Genomic DNA, 19581 nt, shown 5'->3' with positions numbered 1-19581 from the left:
AGGAGTCTCAATTTTGGAGTCCCTATATTTTTATTTACTTCAAATTCTAGAGTTCCGGAACTATGAGTTTTGGGCTCTTAGGTTTAACTTTGGTGCCTCCAAATTTAGGGTTCCTCGAATCCCAGAGGTCCGGGATTCCGAAAAAGCCAAATAATTCTTTTTACTCAAACTTTAGAAAGCTTTAAGACTTATTTATTAAACTTCATTTTTAAAACTAATTTCAAAAATTTTTAATTAAAATTATAAAACTTTTAAAGACTTAAATAAATAAATTTTGATTTAAATAAAATCAAAATTCAAAAGAGTTTAAGTCTCAAAACAATAATATTAAAATAAAAATTTAAAATATAAAATCAATTTTAATTTTATTGCATACTATTAAAATTTATTAAAATTAAACTTTAAATATTAAAATTTATATCAAAACTTATACTAATATCTCAAAATATTTAAATTTTAATTAATTCAAATTTAAAATATTCTGAAATATTAATGTAAATTTTAAATTAATTTTGATATTTAATATTAACTTCAATAAACCCTATTTTCTAAAATTATTTATTTATTTATTTATTATTTAACTTTTAATTTTATTTTTATTTTTTCGAATTTTTAATTTTATTTGGATTTTTGGCATTTTTTCGATTTTTTTTTTGATTTTTGGTATTTTTCAATCTACCCTAATCTAAACTAACCAGGCAAACGATGATAAAGTGACAACAAGAGAAAATAGAAACATGCAATGATAGAATGATGACCAACAAGAAGATGCATGCACAACAACAAAGATGCACAAGTGATAGTTCACACAACAACAACAACACCAAGATGAAGACACACACATAATAACCAAAACCGCAAAAATGAACAAAGGAAAATGCGGGACTATGGGATTTGGGGACCTAGGAACTTCCAGGAACTAAGTTCTTGAGCTTCCCAAGATTCTAGAATTATGAAATTCCGAAGGAAACAAAGAAAGACATAAACTCAAGATTCCAGGATCCTGGGGGTCTAGGGAGTAAAGTAGCTCGAAGCCACCACAAACATAGAAACACAAAAGTTGGTAACTTCGAAACAACAAACACACAGAAGAATGCGGGAAGCTGAGATTCTAAGGTTCCAGGAAATGAAAGAAGAACTCTTCTAAACTCAGAATTGGGATCTAAAATTTCAAAGAAAATAGGCAAATGAGAACATGCAAGGACACAGAGAAAGGAACAACAAACCCAAGAACTCAGGATCCCAAGGTTTCAAGTTTACAAATTTAGGAACCCAGAATTTTGGGATTCTATTTAAACACAAGGAAAATAGAAGGAAAACAAACAAAAGACAACAAAAAACAAGGAAAACAAAGGGAAAACACACGAAACCAAAGGGAAGAAAAAGGCAAGGGTGGGGGCAGCACAGGAAGCAAAAAGTTGGGGTGTATTATGTAGGGCATAGCAAGTCCATTTGACAAAAAACCCACAATCTTGCAGATGCTCCCAGTGCAGCCTCATGAAGGAAGATGAGATCGCCACTATCTTGCTTCTTCTATCCGATAGAGAGTATGGAGTTCTCTTCTTAGGAACAAATCTTTGGATCCAAGTTTGTCTAGTCGGCTGTTTTCTGCCCAATCTCCCATTGGAAGGATTGCGCCTTCCTCCATTCCAATCAACTCCTTTTGAAGCTTCTATTTACTGCGATTGGCTAGGAGCCATATTCTTCCCAGACCCTCCATTTTGATTTATGTTACCAAAGCCTCGTTATGACAGTCTATTCAAACCACTGCATCTCACATGGATAACATTCGCACCAATGGAGAAAATTTGATTATATCTTCCACCCTTCGCCCCTTTGAAACTAGCTGAAATTCTTTACCATTCTTTCTTTTTTCGCTTGAATGTGCTTTACATTATTTTGATCTATTCTCACATAAGATTAAACATAATATTTTAGTTAATTATTAATTGTAGTGCTTATCTTAACTTTATTTTGGATATTTTAATTTAAAAAAAAATAAAACAATTAATAATTAGTGTTAAATATCTATTTAGGTCTAATGCGTGGGAAATGTCAAAACATGAATTTTTATAAAAATAAAATAAAATTAGAAAATGGATCAAATGGAAAGTAGAGCAGGGACAAGAGAAGATCGGGCGAATTTGGATTTGTTGTTGTAAGAAGAGAGGTTGTGTTTGAATCAAGAGTAGGGAAGGGTGACTACTTTTGAATCAAAGAAAGTCAATGGCCATGGAAGGGAGTGCAATTGGATCATAGATCAAAATTTGGCAATATGGAGACTAGAAGAAATTTTCTTGCTGTAGGAGAATAGAAAGTGTTAAATTTCAAGCGAATAAGCGTTGAAACCCGAAGAAAGACCAAGTTGATAGGAGGGGGTGGCTCAAAGACAAAAACAATCAATGAGAGATAAATTGGAGAGCAAGGACAAATAATCATTTTCATGTAGTGTCGAGAGAGCCATGGTATGGACGATAATGGAAAAATAGCTACAATGGATCTAGAAGACAATGGTTTAATATGGGGAGTAATAGTTGATATTTAGAAGGGTGAGAATTTCCATAGTGACAAGAATAGATCAATAAATCTAGAATGGTAGTTGTAGGTCAACACTAGAAAGAGGAGAGAAAAATAGGCCCTTGATAAAAAATGATCACCCAACTAATAATAAACATGTAAGAGGTAACTTGAGAACTCTTGAGCGATGGATTTAATTTTTATTAAATAATGATGCTTTAGCACATTTAGTTGCAAATTTGAAATAAATAATTTTTTTTATTAAATGGGATGGGGGTTGGCCATCTCTGAAGAAAATCAAGAAGTGGTGTGATCAAAATTGAGGAACCAATATTATGTTGAAATCGTTACCACCTGAATTTTTCTTTGTGGAATATCCATTGGGGTTGGTGAAATAGAAGATCATGAATAATGGATCGTTAATAATGGATGAAACAAGAATATACATGAAGGATTGCACACCAAACTTTAACTCATGTAAGTAAAAAATAGAAGAAATCCCAACATGAATCAAACTTTACAACCTTCCTTTAGAGTATATTGGAAGCAAAAGCTATTGAAGTATATTAGAGAGAATTTGGGGTCCTTTATCAAAGTTGATTATAATATGATGGATGGATGTACAATGACACCTATATACAAGACACCCCTATATACAATCGACACAACGACCTAGGGGAAGACAAAGCAAATATATAGGAAAAGCACGACACTATGCACAAAGAACCCAACACAGAAGCTATCTACAAACAACTATGTAGATGTGGCATACAAGGAAGAGTGAATGGATGCAAAATATGAACAAGGGAATGTGGGTAACATGAGGCACTGTGCAAAAAACTATGACTACGATGGAGATGCAGATGAGGGTGGGTAGCGACAGATACTGCACTGTGGAAGGTGGATGCGAAAAGCTAAAGGATAGTGAAACCGCCCTTTACACACAGCGTCTGTTTCTAGGTTTTCATCATATTTACATGCCCAAGGCACCACCAAAAGTGGTTTTCACTAGAGGATGAATTTATTTATCTTTACTATTTTTGCTATTTTTTGCTTTTTTTTGTATTTTTGACATTTTTCTTTTTTTTTTAATATATTTTTTTCAAAATTTTGAACATGAGGTACACTACCACAGACTATGCATACAATCTCTTTAGGTGCTAGATATTGAGGGGGTCATTGAGAGGTTCTCCTTCTAGAGTTGATAACTGATAGGCCCGTGAACCATACTTTGTTGTTACTACATATGGACCTAACCAGTTAGCTTCAAACTTTCCTTTCTTCTCTCGGTCCTACTGATTTCATGGATTTTATCTAAGGACTATATCACCTACTTCAAACTCACGAGGGTGAAACCTCTTCTGATATTGCCTTTTGAGTCAAATTTGATAGATCTGTGGATGATCATATGCTTTCTAACATTGTTCATCAAGGAAATCAAGCTGAGCTAGTCTTGCCACTCTATTGTCTTCATCAGGAACAAACTCTCTCAAGGATATGCGCAATGATGGTAGCTTGAGCTCAATTGGTAAGATCGGTTATGCACCATAGACAAGGGAGTATGGGGTGGTTCCAGTGGGAGTTCATATGTTAGTGTGATAATATTAAAGGGAGGGATTTAGATGGAGGTTCCAGTCACAACTAGTTTCATTGACAACCTTTTTAAGGATTCGGAGTAGGGTTTTATTGGTTGCCTCAACCTGGTCATTTCCTTGAGGGTAATATGGAGTAGACCAACGATCCTAGATATGGAATATGGAACATAGATCATGCATATGTTGGTTTTTAAATGGGGTTCCATTGTTAGTAATGATGGTGGAAGGAATTCCATAGCGACAAATGATGTGATACATGATAAACTTGGATGCTTGTACACTAGTGGTGAGAGTGAGAGGGATGACTTTGATCCATTTGGTGAAATATTTATTAGCTATAATGATAAACTTGTGTCCATATGAGAAAGGAGGATGCATCTTGCCAATGAGGTCCAAAGCCCATGTAGAATAGGGCCATGGTGTTGTTATCAACTACAAATCCTATGCTGGAACAGGCACACACTTGTTGACAAATTCATAATAACCATGTTCCATGGTGGGCCAGTAATATCCCTAAAGAAGTCACTGGTTAGGAGGGACCTCAAAGAGATCAATCTGGATCGGTCAGCAAGAGTAAACACAATAAAAACACAAAGATATGATGGAAAAAATGCAGAACAGATTGAATTATGACATGAAAACTGATTACAACCAACTAGTAACAACCGAGTTACAAAAACCGGCTCACAGGCCTGCTAAAGCATGCTCAAAGTACATAATAGGTCACAACTGGGACCTTCAATCTTAAGATCTGTCTTCTATGCTCAGTCTTGCTACCTGATTCTTCAATTGTTGCATTCTAATGCATAATTACAATTATATATATGATCCAAGGGGATCTGGTCAACCCAAGAAGGGACAAAAATCTGAAGAACAAGACCTAACATGTAAAACCAACAAGGTCGGCCTCCGCCAAGAGATTCCTCCGGAAAATCCAAAGGATGAAGTGTAGATCGTAGGAAAAGTTCATCCACATACCAAGGAACATTGGAATCAATGCTTAAGGCTCCACAAGCTTCGAAAGGGGTTCTAGTAGATCACCAAAATAGGTCCAGGCAACTGGTAACAAGAAACTATTAATCGGTAACAAGAAACTATCAAGGAAACTGATAGTGACAACTTTATGGAAAATGATCCAAATGTGATGCGGTCTGGAAATAAGAAAGATGATCAAGTCTTCAAGTAGAATCCAACTCCACAGGATCTGGTGAGCCAAAAATGGTACACACAGAAAGAAATGCTGAAACTGCAAACATAAAGCAAAACAAAAAGGAAAATGTTTTTCGTTGATGTGAGATTGCTATAAATCGGGGATGCTCCTGCATCAGACATCCGAGGTTATTGAAAAAGTGAGCCTCTCACTTTGCTGGGGTTAGAGGAAAACCAAGGCGTTCTATCTCTGCTTGAGAAATCCAAGATGAATCTTCAACTGGTCTATCCTTCCACTTCACAAGATACTCCTTATACTGACTGCTCCAAGTACTTCGCCCAATCCTACTATCCAAAATTTATTCAATTCGATTCGGTTCCTTCTGGGGAAACTATTTCTCCAAGTCTGCAATACTATCCTCACTAAATTTTGGTTTATGATACTCAAGAAGATCGACAATGTTAGACACGAGTGAAATACTCAAACTATCCGGTAAGTCCACTTCAAATACATTCCTAGAACTGAACTTCCTCAAAATCCTACAAGGTCTAAACTTTTTCATCTGCAACTTGTTATAAGTTCCAACCAGGAATATTTCTTTTATCAGATATACCATCACTTCATCACCAACTTCAAATTCCTTATGTCTCCTCTTCTCATCTGCCTTCTCCTTATACTTGTTGTTCATGTCCTCCAAATGTTGCTTAACCTGAATATGCAAGGCTGCTATGTGATCTGCAAAGTCTTCTGCTTCTGAACTTCTCTGGTCTTCACTGCTAATATTTCTTAATTCTGATATACCTCTAGGATGCACTCTGGTAACAATCTCAAAAGGTGTTCTTCTGGTACTCCTATTTATTGAATTGTTATAGGCAAACTCTTCTTGTGCAAGAATCAAATCCCAACTTCCTATTTTGTCTAGAACTAAACATCTCAAGAAATTTCCCAAGCTCCAGTTAACTACTTCTGTCTGTCCATCAGTCTATGGATGAAAAGTAGAAATGTACTTCAAATCTATCTTCATCTTCTTCCAAAGTGTTCTCCAAAAATAGCCAACAAACTTAGTGTCTCTGTCTGAAACTATGCTCTTAGGTAATCCATGCAATCTCACTACTTCCTTGAAAAATAGGTTTGCTACATGTAATGCATCTGATGTCTTCTTACAAGGTATGAAATGAGCCATCTTCGAGAGTCTATCCACTACCACAAATATAGAATCATTCCCTCTCAGTGTTTTAGGTAATCCAAGTATGAAATCCATGCTTATATCCTCCCAAGGTCTTACCAGTACTGTCAAAGGTTTATACAATCCCACATTCTAACTACTACCCTTTGCAACTTGACAAACTCTACAACTTTGCACATATTTCTTAACATCCTTATGAATCTAGGGCCAAAAGTACTGCTCACTCACCAATGCTACTATTTTGTCAATACCAAAATGTCCAGCTAATCCTCCACTGTGTTTCTCCTTTATCAGGTTCCCCCTCACAAAACTCTTAGGTATGCACAACTGAACTCCTATGAATAGTATTCCATCCTAAATGAAGTAATCCAACCACTTTCTTCTATCTACCATAACCGATTCTCTACATGCTCTCCAAGGTTTTGCAAAATCTAGGTCATCATCATACAAGGTCTTCAATTCTTCAAATCCTAATACTGTCACTCTCATCTCAGTTAGAAAATTCCTTCTCCTACTCAGTGCATCAACGACTTTGTTAGATTTACCACTTCTATGCTTCAACACAAAGGTGTAACTCTGCAAAAACTCTACCCATCTTATATGTCTTTGATTCAACTTACTTTGACTATTCAAATACTGTAAAGCTTGATGACTTGTATACAACAAAAACTCCTTAGGCAACAGGTAATGTCTCCACTTCTTCAAGGCTTGAAATATGGCATAAAAATCTTGATCATACACTGAATATCTCCTCCAGGCATCAATCAATTTATCACTGAAATAAGCTACTGCTCTCCCTTCCCGACTTAAGACTGCTCCTATTGCTGTTCCACTTGCATCACAATCCACTTGAAATACTTTATTGAAATCCGATAAAGCTAACATAGGCTGCTCAATCACTTTCTACTTTAACAGTTCAAAAATTTTGTTTTCTCTGGCGGTCCACTTGAATTCCTTCCGATCGCCTCTCATGGTCTCAGTCATAGTGTTACAAATTGAACTGAAATTTCTTATGAACTTCCGGTAAAAACTAGCCAATCCATGAAATGATCTTACCTCTCCAATGCTTTCCAGTGTAGGCCACTCAACAATTGCTTTTACTTTCTCAGGGTCCATCTTCAAACCATCCTCAAATATCACAAATCCCAAATAGACTAACCCATCCTTCATGAAAGTACACTTCTTGATATTTATCAACAACTTTTCTTCTCTCAACCTCTGCAAAACTACAACAAATGTTCCTCTTTTGTCTTACTGAAAAATTAGAATGTCATCCAAATATACAATAACAAACCTACCCAAGAATTTCTTCCATACCTCATTCATCAACCTCATGAAAGTACTCGGTGCATTAGTTAACCCAAAAGGCATCACCAACCATTCATACAATCCTTCATTTGTCTTGAATGTTGTCTTCCACTCATCTCCTTCTCTGATCCTGATATGATGATATCCACTCTTCAAATCTATCTTTGTAAAGTATTTGGCTCCACTCAAACAGTCCATTATGTCATCCATCCTAGGCAAAGGAAATGAATATTTCACTATGATTTTGTTTATTGCTCTGGAATCAGTACACTTTCTCTACTCTCCATTCTTCTTAGGTACTAATATTGCTGGTACTGCACAAGGGCTCAGACTTTCCCTGATCAAACCTTTCTTCAACAACTCCTGCACTTGTATATTCAGCTCTTCATTCTCTTCCGGTGTCATCCGGTGTGCAACTTTGTTAGGCAAACTAGCTTTGGGAACTAGGTCCATGCAATGACTGATACTTCCCATAGGTGGAAATCCATCAGGTACATTATCTTAAATGATGTCTTCATATTCTATCAACAAATATTTGATCTCTTCCGGTTGACCTTCTTCATGCTCTGGATTCTTAGTCTTCTTCGGAATTAAGGCAAAACACACATTCTCATGTCTCAATCCATCCAGGAATTTCCTTCCATCTACCAAACAGATTCTAGCATTCGTACAAACTTCACTCTTCAAAGGTTCCTCCAAGGGCAACAAGGTTTGCTTCATCCCATTGGCCACAATAGTGTATGTATTCTTCCTCCTATCATTTACAGCGTGTCTATCAAACTACCAAGGTCTACCCAACAAAAGATGATAAATATCCATAGGCATAATATCACACAAGACTTCATAATGATAATTCCCAATTTTCAATTTCACCAAACATTTCTTACTTACTAACAACTTATGTTTATCCTAAATCCATGCTATTTGATAAGGTTTAGGGTGTTTCAATCTTTCCAAATTCAACTTATTCACCATCTCTTCTGAAATAATATTATGTGAACTACCACTATCAATAACAACTTTACAACACTTACCGAATACCTTACATCTGGTCTTAAATAAATTCTTCCTCTGCAAGGGCTCTTCATCTCTCCCAGTATGACACAAAGCTCTCCTCATCATCAACAGTTTTCAATCTTGCAATTTATTATCTGATCTGGTGGGTTTCTCTTCCACCACTGCTTCTCTTCCAGTATTCTCTGTCTTCTTACACTTGAAATCACAATGTCCTTCGCCTCCACACTTATAGAAAGTTCCTCTAAATGTTCTCTTGTCTTGTCTTCCAAAATTGTCATTCCGGTAGCCATCCGGTTCTCTCCTCTGGTAGAAATTTCTATCATCTTTCCAGTATGAATTACCTTCTTTTCTTACTTCCTTGTCCTTGTTTTGATCTGTATAGGTTCCTTTACCTCCGATTTATCCTCTTCCTCCTTGAAATCTTCCTCTGGTAAACCTTCCACCTCTGCCTCTCTACCTTTGCTCATGTCTTTTGTTTAGCTTCTCTTCTGCCTTTAGGGCATACTAGTAAGCCTCTTTAACACTCTCTAATTTGATCAAACTAATTTCATCTTGTATAGACACTCGCAATCCATTCAATTATCTTGGAACTTTTTCAACTTCATCATCAACATGTCTAGATCTAATGTTCAACTTGTAAAATGCTTCGGTGTATTCCTTCACACTAGATTCCTTCTGTATGAAATTATGCAACTTCCAGAATAGATTCACTTGATAAACAACTGGAATAATTTTTGATTTCAACTTAGCAATCATCCGATCCCATGTCTTGATCTTCTCTTTACCTCTTCTCTGTCTACCAACTTGCAAATTCTCCCACCAAAGAGATGCATGACCTTTCAACTGGGTACATGAATATTTCACCTTTCTTTCTTTCTTTCTTTCTTTCTTTTTCAGTGTTTTCAAAATCAAAGTATTTCTCCATCTCTGAGATCCAATCCATCAATTCATCTGAATCCAACTTCCCATCATATTCTGGTGGGTAAAATGAGATTTAGTATTCACCTTACTCAGAACCCTCAAAAACCTTTCCTCATCTAGATCAACCTCCAGTGGGTTTTCTTATTTTGCCAGGGCTTCTTCTCCTTCTCCTTCATCTTCACTTACATCTTCGATGTGTGGGCCTCTCCTCTAGGCCGTTTCCACGGCTTCCAACCAGGCTGCTATCCCTTGCAACATTTCCATCACAAAAGGGTCTGCATTCCCACATACTCCACCATTCGTAGTTCCTCTTCGCACCATTGTTTACGCTAGTCCTTTGCAGCTGCAGGTCAGATCCATAGTCCACCACCCTATAACAAAAATCTCAGGAAACACAACCTCCAAAACAAAAAATTTCATTCTGATACCACTTGAAGTAGTCACTGATTAAGAGGAACCTCAAAGAGATCAATCTGGACTGGCTAACATGAGTAAACACAATGGAAACATAAAGATATGATGGAGGCAATGTATAACAAATTGAATTATAACATGAAAACTGATTACAACCAATTAGTAACAATTAGGTTACATAAACCAGCTCACAGCCTTGCTAAAACATGCTCAAAGTACATAATAGGTCACAATTGGGACCTTCAATCTTAAGATCTATCTTCTATGCTCAGTCTCGCTACCTGATTCTTTGATTGTTGCATTCTAATGCACAATTACAATTATATATATGATCCAAGAAGATCCAGTCGGCCCAAAAAGGGATCAAAATCCAAAGAACAAGACCTAACTTGTAAAACCAACAAGGTTGGCCTCCACCAAGAGATTCCTCTAGAAAATCCAAAGGATGAAGTGTAGATCATGAGAAAAGGTTAGTTGCACACCAAGGAACATCAAAATCAATGCCCAAGGCTCCGCAAGCCTCAAAAGGGGTTCTGGTAGATCACCAAAATAGGTCTAGGCAACCGATAACAAGAAAGTGTCAAGAAAATGATAGCGACAACTTGCCAAAAAATTATCCAAATGCGATGCGGTCTGGAAATAAGATAGATGATCAAGTCTTCAAGTAGAATCCAACTCCATAGGATCTCATGAGCCAAAACTATTACACATAGAAAGAAATGCTGAAACTGTAAACAAAAAGCAAAACATAAAGGAATTTTGTTTTGGTTGATGCAAGATTGCTATGAATCGGGGATGCTCTTGCATCAATCCCACTCTTAAGAGTTGTTTGGTAAGAACATATATCCACTCATATGAGCACCACAAGTTCTGGCATGCACTTCTTTCATCACAAGATTAGCTTCGTTAGAGTCTAAAAATCTAGTGAGGATATCATGGTAGCCTCAACAAAATAGATTGTGTCCTATAAGGGTGAATCAAGCACAACAATAGATGAGGTTTCAGTGTTCATTACAAGATATGATAGATGGAAGGGTATTATCTTTAAGGTATACATGTATGTCATGTTACTAGGGTGATTGGGGTCCAAGGATGTTGCACACCATCTTTGTGTGCGATATTTTAAATGCTGGCTAGAGGAGTTGCTCAACCAAAAACTCATATTTAGGGCTATCTGATTTAATAGTGAGAAGGGACCTAATGGTGGCCATTGCATCGGTCGCTTTGTTCTAAGTCCTAGGGATTTGATTAAGGATGATGTTTTGAAAGTTCCATTTGAGGTCATCGACCATTCTTTTGTAAGGTAGGAGTTTATTATCCTTAGTTTGGTACTCATCATTCACCGACTGAATGAATAACTAGGAATCTCCATAGATAGGGATATCCATGATGTTCCATTGAATGGTTATTTTGAGACTAATGATATGTCCTTCATATTCAACAATATTATTGGTGCAGGGGAAAGACACTTTGAAGGACTCGGGGATGATATTGCCTTGAGGAGTAACAATAAGAAAATTTCCCCCGATCCTTTCTGACTATGAGAACCATCAAGATAGAGCTTCTAGGGGGTTGTGTTGTGATCATGCATACATATCCATCTAGGAATTCTGTGACCAATGGGTAAGCATCAACCAAGGGTGTTTATGCTAACTAGCTGCAATGACTTGTCCTTTGATGGGCTTTCTGTCCATATACTAAATGTCAAATTCACTGAGAATAATCCACTTGGCAATACAACTAGTGAGGGTTGTCTTGGATAACAAGTACTTTAGGGGATCAATCTTGTAGATGAGCTTGACATTTTGACCTAACATGTAGTGTCAAATCTTTTGGAAGAAAAAGACAATAACTAAACATTTTTTTTCCATAGAATAATAATTAATCTCATAGCCCACTAAGGTCCAGCTGATGTAGTAAATTGCTTATTCTTTCCCTTGATCATCATTTTGGGCAAGAATTGTCCCCACAACAGTTGGAGTGACTGAAATATATAGGAGAAATGGTCGAATTAGGATGGGTGGTATTAAAAATGGAGGATGAGCTAGATATTATTTTATCTTATCGAACACTTGCTGACATTGAGCATCCCACTTAAATTCTTTGCCTTTTCTAAGGAGATGAGTAAATGGTTGATACTTATATGCAAGATGGGCAATAAAACGTTTGATGGATTGTAACTTTCCTTCCAAGCTTCACATTTTTTTAATATTATGGGAGGAGGCATCTCTAATATTGCTTTTACTTTTTTGGGATCAACTTCAATACCACACTTGGAAACAATGAATCCTGGGAGCTTACATGATGTAACTCTAAACACACACTTTTTGGGATTTAGGTACAACTTATATTTAGCCAAGTGTTTGAATATCTTCTCGAGGATAGATGGATGCTCTACTCTTGTCTTTGATTTACCCAATATGCCATCTACATAATCTTCTAGTATCTTGTGCATAAGGTCATGAAAAATCACTGTCATTACACATTGATAGGTAGCATCTACGTTCTTGAGACCAAAAGGCATGATCTGGTAACAAAAAGTTCTGCATGAAGTGGTAAATGCTATTTTATGTTGATCTTCTTCCGCTATCTTTATTTAATTATACCCAAAACATCCGTCCATGAGAGAAATCATTTCATGCCTTGCTGTCAAATCAACAAGGATGCCGATGTTGGGAAGTGAAAATTTGTCCTTAGGACATGCCTTAATAAGATCCCTAAAATCTATACATACTTTGATGGCACCGCAAGGCTTATAGATAGGTACCATATTGGAGATCCATTATGAGTAATCAATTAGTTGGATGAATTTGACCTCTAAGAGTTTTTCCAACTCTGCTTTGATCAATAGTGCGATTTTGGGATGCATCTTGCATAGTTTCTGTTTAATTGGCTTGGCATTTGGATCCATTGCCAAGTGATGAAATACTAGTTCATGATTGAGACCAAGCATGTTTGCATAAGACCATGTTAAGTTGATAGGCCACTTATGAAGGATCTCAGAGAAAACATAAAATTCAACATCAGGTAGAGAAGTAGCTACATGAGTGATATGTGGGTTGTCTGCCGTACCCAAATTTATCTCTTTGGTATGATATATGAAAATTGATGATCTCTCAAGAATATGTGTATCAATAAGGGGAAGAAGGGAGTCCTCATCCTCTGGCACCCATAGAGGTTTTCACCAAAAGACACCCTTTATTTTTACTATTTTATGGTCTAGAAGTGCCTTAAAAAGGTTTTCACCATGAGACTCTTGATCTTTTCATTATTTTTCACTTTTGTGGTTAAGGATCCCCTCTTCCCTAAAGTAATCTTTAGGATCCAACTTATACAATATGTTCTGCTCAGGATGATATTATGGTGTACGCTCAGTTGCCCCTAGGAATTGGAGCACTATATCATTTTGGAACGTGTCAAGGTATGCAACATTTTGGCCCTAATCGATGAGTTCAAGATGGATAAGTGGAAGGTCACTTAGGAGAATGAATGTGTCAAATAGGGTGGATCTGCCAAAGGTTGAGGATCTATCTATATTATCATACGCTTGTTTGACATCCTCCTCATGCATGTCTTCGATATTGACGAAAATGTTTTCGTTGTTTCTGGAAGTGCCAGTTGAAGTTTAGGCCCTATGGGAGGGACGTCCAAAACCAAGTCCTTGATGGAAAACATTAGGAGGTCTGTGAATTCCACTTTTTTCATGTCCTAGCTCTTTGCCTTGGTAATCCCATTTCTGAGTAGACAATTTATGAGCTGCAGGATATTTCTCTTTGAACTGATTCAGATGGGTATTGTTATCTACAGAGACATCTATGAAGAGCCATTGATTAATATCCCCTTCTATAACCTTGTGGTTGAGGTCACCATGGGATTGGAATGTGATGGAGCCACATTTTTGGACCACAGGTTCTTTCTTCTTTTGCTCCTTAGTAGGTTTCCCATGAGCATGTGGATCTAGAGGTAGGGTGCCTACTATTAAATTGCCTTGTAGGGCATATTCACCACAACCAATGTCATTGATATTGAGTTGGGAGGAGGATAAGATGTAACTTTTCTCCTTTACAATGATGAGTATGGCATCAGGGTCAACATATGAGGATGATGAGGTGGCTTGGGAAGCTCTAATGTCAATACTTGGGCAATGATGTGAATATGGTGAGGAGGCTTCAAGAGTACAATAGTACTTGAATACTTGAGACTTGATATGGAAATTTGAGGTACTGATGGTAAGTGGAAGGGATGACCTACATGGCATGGATCCATGGATGACTGAGGAGGATATTTAATGGCAGGTCAAGATCAACGACATGACACAATATGCTCTATGTTACTGGGCCCACCTGAATAGGGAGATTGATCATCCCCACTAAACTTCTCTCAACATTATCATATTATTTGATGGTGATGCATTGGTTTTATATTATGCAATATAGTGTACCCCACTTGAGTAACAAATTTTAATGTATAGAGGTTCAGAGCAGAACCAATATCGATTAGTACTTGTTTTACCTCAGCATTTGACAATGGCTTCAATATTTAGCGGATGAATATGATTGGGATCAGGGACCATGGCATCACATTGTGTGAAACTAAGGTTATATGTGGAAGAAAAGTGGGCTACCATGGATTGGAATTGTGTAGGATCTATATTGTCGGGAACATGAGCCTCTTGCAACATTTAGGTAAGGATCTCTTGATGGGTAGGTGAGGCTTTTAGCAAAACTTGGATGGAGTTCCGTGCAAGAGTTTTTCCTAAATTCTCAAGGATGTCATATTGTAAAGGCATGACTGCTAAGGGATTAGTAGGTGCTAGGGAATCAAGAACTATCATGTGGGCTCTCGTAGTAGTTACTGCACATTGAGTATCAGCTCCCTTGACACGATTCATGTTGATATAATCCTCTACTTGAGTAATGCAAAGGTCTATCATACTACCATAATAGAAGGGCACATTATTGTAATTAATTTTATTGGTTTTATGAGCCTTACCAAAGTTAGATGTGTTAACTTCTCTTTAATGTTTAGGAAGAGCATTCTTTTACATGTCGAGGTTAGCATTTGGTGATTTTCTTGTGATAGGATCAACGACAATTTTACCATGGTCAATGATGTTCTAAACGAGGTGTTTGAGATTCATACACTTATTTGTATCATGACCCTAAATACGATGATAGGCACAATATTCATTATCCTTATACCAGTTAGGCTTATGTTTGGATTCATCAAATGGTTACATTTCTGGATACACAACTACGTTATGCTGCTCCATGAATTTTAAAATTACATCTAAGGGTTCTACCATGGGTATGAATTGACGTTGAGGGCCATTATTGGCCTGCTTGATGAGGAGGATATTGAGACATGATGATTGTGTTTTTCCTATTAGCTTGCACATTTGGTGTTTGCGCTGGTAATGTCTGATAAGTCGAAGGAGGTGGATTAACATGAATCATTAGGGAAGGATTGACATATGATTGCTGTGGGGGTTTGACATATGTCTACGGGGGTGGTGGCTTTGCAACCACGATCATTTGCACTATCTTAGAATCAGTAATCCGATCACCTACAACATTCTTGTTTTTGTTCCAATACCTTTGCTTATCATTACTAGGCTTATCAGAATACTCCTTGTAGATTTTGATGATTCCTTCATTTATCAAAGCCTTTTCTACCGATGGTCCCTTAGACATAATATATTTGAAGGTGCTTGCACAATTTAAATGTATATGGTATGCAATCTTTGGGTGGAGATTGCTAATGAACACAAGGACTAATTGAGTATCAGCCACTGTACATGGAATGTGACCAACAAGGGCTCTCCACCTTTGGATGTAATCTAGGAGGATTTCACCTCCCTTTTTCTTGGTTTGACAAAGGTCAAGCATAGAGACATCATTATCTATATTGTAATGATAATGAGCTACAAAATAATTTAACAAGTCTGTAAACATAGTGATAGTGTCAAATGGCAACTTGGAAAACCATTCCAGAGAGGGTCTGCTAAGACTTTTAGGGAAGAATCATAGGAGATAGTTGTGGCACCATGATACCTCCTAACAAGCCATGAAGAACTATTTAATGTGATGATTAGGATCACCTTTTCCCTTGTATTTATGAAACTTTGGCATTTCAAAGTGCTCGGGGAAGGGCATTTCCATTATTGACTTGTCGAATGGGTAGGGACAAATCTCATCAAATTTGAAAACTTGCTCAGAGTTGTTTTCTTGTAAGCTTTTAAGAGTTGCCTTCATTTTTGATGGAGAGATTCTCACAAAAGAGTTACACCTTGCTCAATAGGTAGGTCAAAGATGTTTTAGTGGGCTTCCATAACCCTACCCTTGGCCATTAACAAGTCAAATAGTTCAACTCCTTTGGAGTGCTCTCTATCAATTTGTTTTCTACAGTTGCTCACAAGCATGGCTGGGATTCACTAGAGTAAATCTAACCATTAGATTATCCAAACCTCCAACACACACAAGTGCAAGGGTCACAGGGTGTGTAAAGAAGGTATTTCAACTCCATTCAAGTGGTTCTTTGATTGTTTTCTCTCCATTTTCCCATTGCTTCCTCTTCTTCCTATTTTCTAGGCCTAGTAGCCCTAGAGCCCCAATTATCCCTACCTTACCGGTTTTTATGTAATTACTCAGAAAAACTCCAAAGGACCCCAAAATATTTGGGGATCCAAGAACCCTTTTGGACAAAATTTTAGATTTATTAGGGTAGGCTGTTTGGTCTGTTCGCACCGGTATAGATCCCAAAAATAGCACTTTTGAGGATTTTAGAGTTAACAGTCTTCTCTAATAGGGTTTACTGGTTTCTTCATTCCATCACACCTCCATCTCTTCACTGAGACTCTATTATACTTCATTCTTCTATTCCAAACACTTTGCATATTCAAATTTGTTCATCCCCGCAAGTAAAGACAAAAGTGACAGTCATATTCCTAGCCAGGCTATGGCAGAGCTCACCTAGGAAATGATAACAAGTTTCTCCCAAACAACCTTGAGGACATTCCAAAGAATATTTCACTATAAAAAGATTCCATGACTTTAATCCCAAGGGCCATTGAACAAACACAATCGGATTTCAAGTTGGAACCATGTCTAGGGTCTTAAACCCTTGCTTAGACTGAGAGCAGTGCAATATAAGATAAATTATAACCACACACCAAAGCCACACTAAGAAAGGATACAAACACTTCATGAGCAACAAAATATAATTTACTAAACCACCATGGAAAGATAGTAATAAGATCAATCCATTTGGTATGGTCTGCTGCTACCAAAATGACAACAACTTAAGCAAAAATCTGGAAATTATCTTCAAATGTTATTCAATCTTACTCCTGGATCTTCCAACCCATGTAAAATCATTTAATAATCATTTTATATGCCTCCTGGGTCATAACCAACCCCTCATCGGTTTCCTAACCACCTATTTGCTCAATTTTGCAAAGTTGCTCAAAAAGTTGCAAAAAGTTGTCGAGCAACAATGACAACGTTTGCTCCATTTTGCAGTTTTTTTACTTAAGCATTTTTCTTCATTCTGAACCCCCTAGGATGGTTCCCTAAAATCAAACTAACATGACCAAATTCATAAAAAGGCCTTACAATGAGTTTTACACTATTTTGCAAAATAATGCGATTTTTGGCTTACAAGGGCACATTGGCCAAAACTGAGAAAAAAAACAAACCTTGATGACAAATACACTTGAAATGACTCTAAACCACACTTTTGGACCTAACCAAAATCCATTATTCATTCATTTATCCCAAACATCATCAATCACTCGAAAATGTGAAAATACATCAAAACTAGGTAGAACTAGGTGCTCCTGCACCAATTTCTTCCCATTAAGTATTGATCGGAGGATTAGGAGATGACATAGCAGATTCATAATATGATACTTGATATTACCCTTGGTGTGAATGAATATAGTTTGATTGTTGTGGTTGGTTTTGATAGCTTGCCATGTTTTGATATATAGGAACGTGTTGTTGGAAAAGTGGTGGTTGTTGATATTGGGGTGGTTGTGAGTAATTCACAAAATTTAATTGAGGAGAGATATGCTATTGTTGGTACTACACATTTGGAAATTGTTGGACTTGAGGAGTGGGCCACCTTGAAGAAAATGCGGCTAGTGTAGCTAGGATGCACATTGGATTGATCATTATACGATGAGGGATGAGTATTAGTGCCACTTGGCAATTGATGAATATTTGTTACGACATAAGATGAAGGTGGTGCGTGCAAGTATTGGGTGAACTCACAATACTGGTTCCCACTTTTTGACCAACTTTGACACTTAGATGAATATTTTGAAAAAAACCTTCATTTTCTGACACCTATAACTTTTAAACCATTAAGAATTTGAAGATGATATAAGCTAGTGATTTTTAACATCTTGTCTGTAGATTCTAAATATATTTTTTGCAAATTTATTTGAATAAAATTTTATTGATTTTTCCATCTCCCTCAAAAAGTAGTTGTTTACAGCAAACAACATTTTTTAAGAGTGATGTGTATCCCGAAATGCATAATTTTTTTCTATAAATGATAAATAACTTAATTCTTTTGAATTTTTATTTGTAACATCAATACTCAGGGCATGCACTTGGTTTGATAGTGATATGTTGAATATTTTTTATTTTATTAAGTTTTGAAGTTCGACTAATTATAATTTGGATATAGGTGTATGTTTGAACACATAACTTGTTCAATATATATCAAAATTAAATTTTCTTTTTTCTGTTAGAAAGAAAACACCAATACCTAGTGAATAGATATTTTTTAGATTTTTTTTGAATTAGTTTACTATTTTTCTCAATGCATTGAACAACGAAGTTCATGTTCGGTGAAAAACCTACATTCATAAGAAATAAAATAAAAATATATTAATGAAATTAAATATATTAAAAGTTATACTATTTGGAAACCTTATAATAAGGACTAAATACTTTTAAAAAAACAACTTTTAAATGAATTAATTTGACCCCCCAAAAGCTAATGTAAAATTGGTTTTTTATCAACATTTGATAGATGCAAAGGAGACTCCATTGCAAGTATGATTTAGAAGTAGAGAGGTTCTATGCAGTAAATTTTGATCTAAGAGCCTTTGATTTAACTCTCTTCAATTAATTACTTCAAATGGGACCTCTTAAAGCTTAAATCATTATATTTTTAAAAAAATGTATGATTTCAGCAAAAATCAGGACGTACCAAAAAGTGGGAACCAGCTTTGTGAGTTCATCCTAATTTAATTATGGTTGCGAGATGACAAGTTGTAAAGTCACTTGCGGTTGATACTGTGGGGAACTGATGACTTGTGGCATAGACTGTGTGGGTGGGGGTGCAGATGATAATGACATTGTGTAATTCATGCTCCCATTCATAGCTTGGAATTCTTGTGGTCCAAGCTGGTGCTTGTGTGGAAGACGCGTTTGTAGTTCGAGTGACCGGATTAATGAAAG

Source organism: Cryptomeria japonica, chromosome 4 (genome assembly GCF_030272615.1).
Source record: "Cryptomeria japonica chromosome 4, Sugi_1.0, whole genome shotgun sequence".
Taxonomy (NCBI): domain Eukaryota; kingdom Viridiplantae; phylum Streptophyta; class Pinopsida; order Cupressales; family Cupressaceae; genus Cryptomeria; species Cryptomeria japonica.
The sequence above is the reverse complement of the archived record's forward strand: the minus strand, read 5'-3'. Positions refer to the sequence as shown.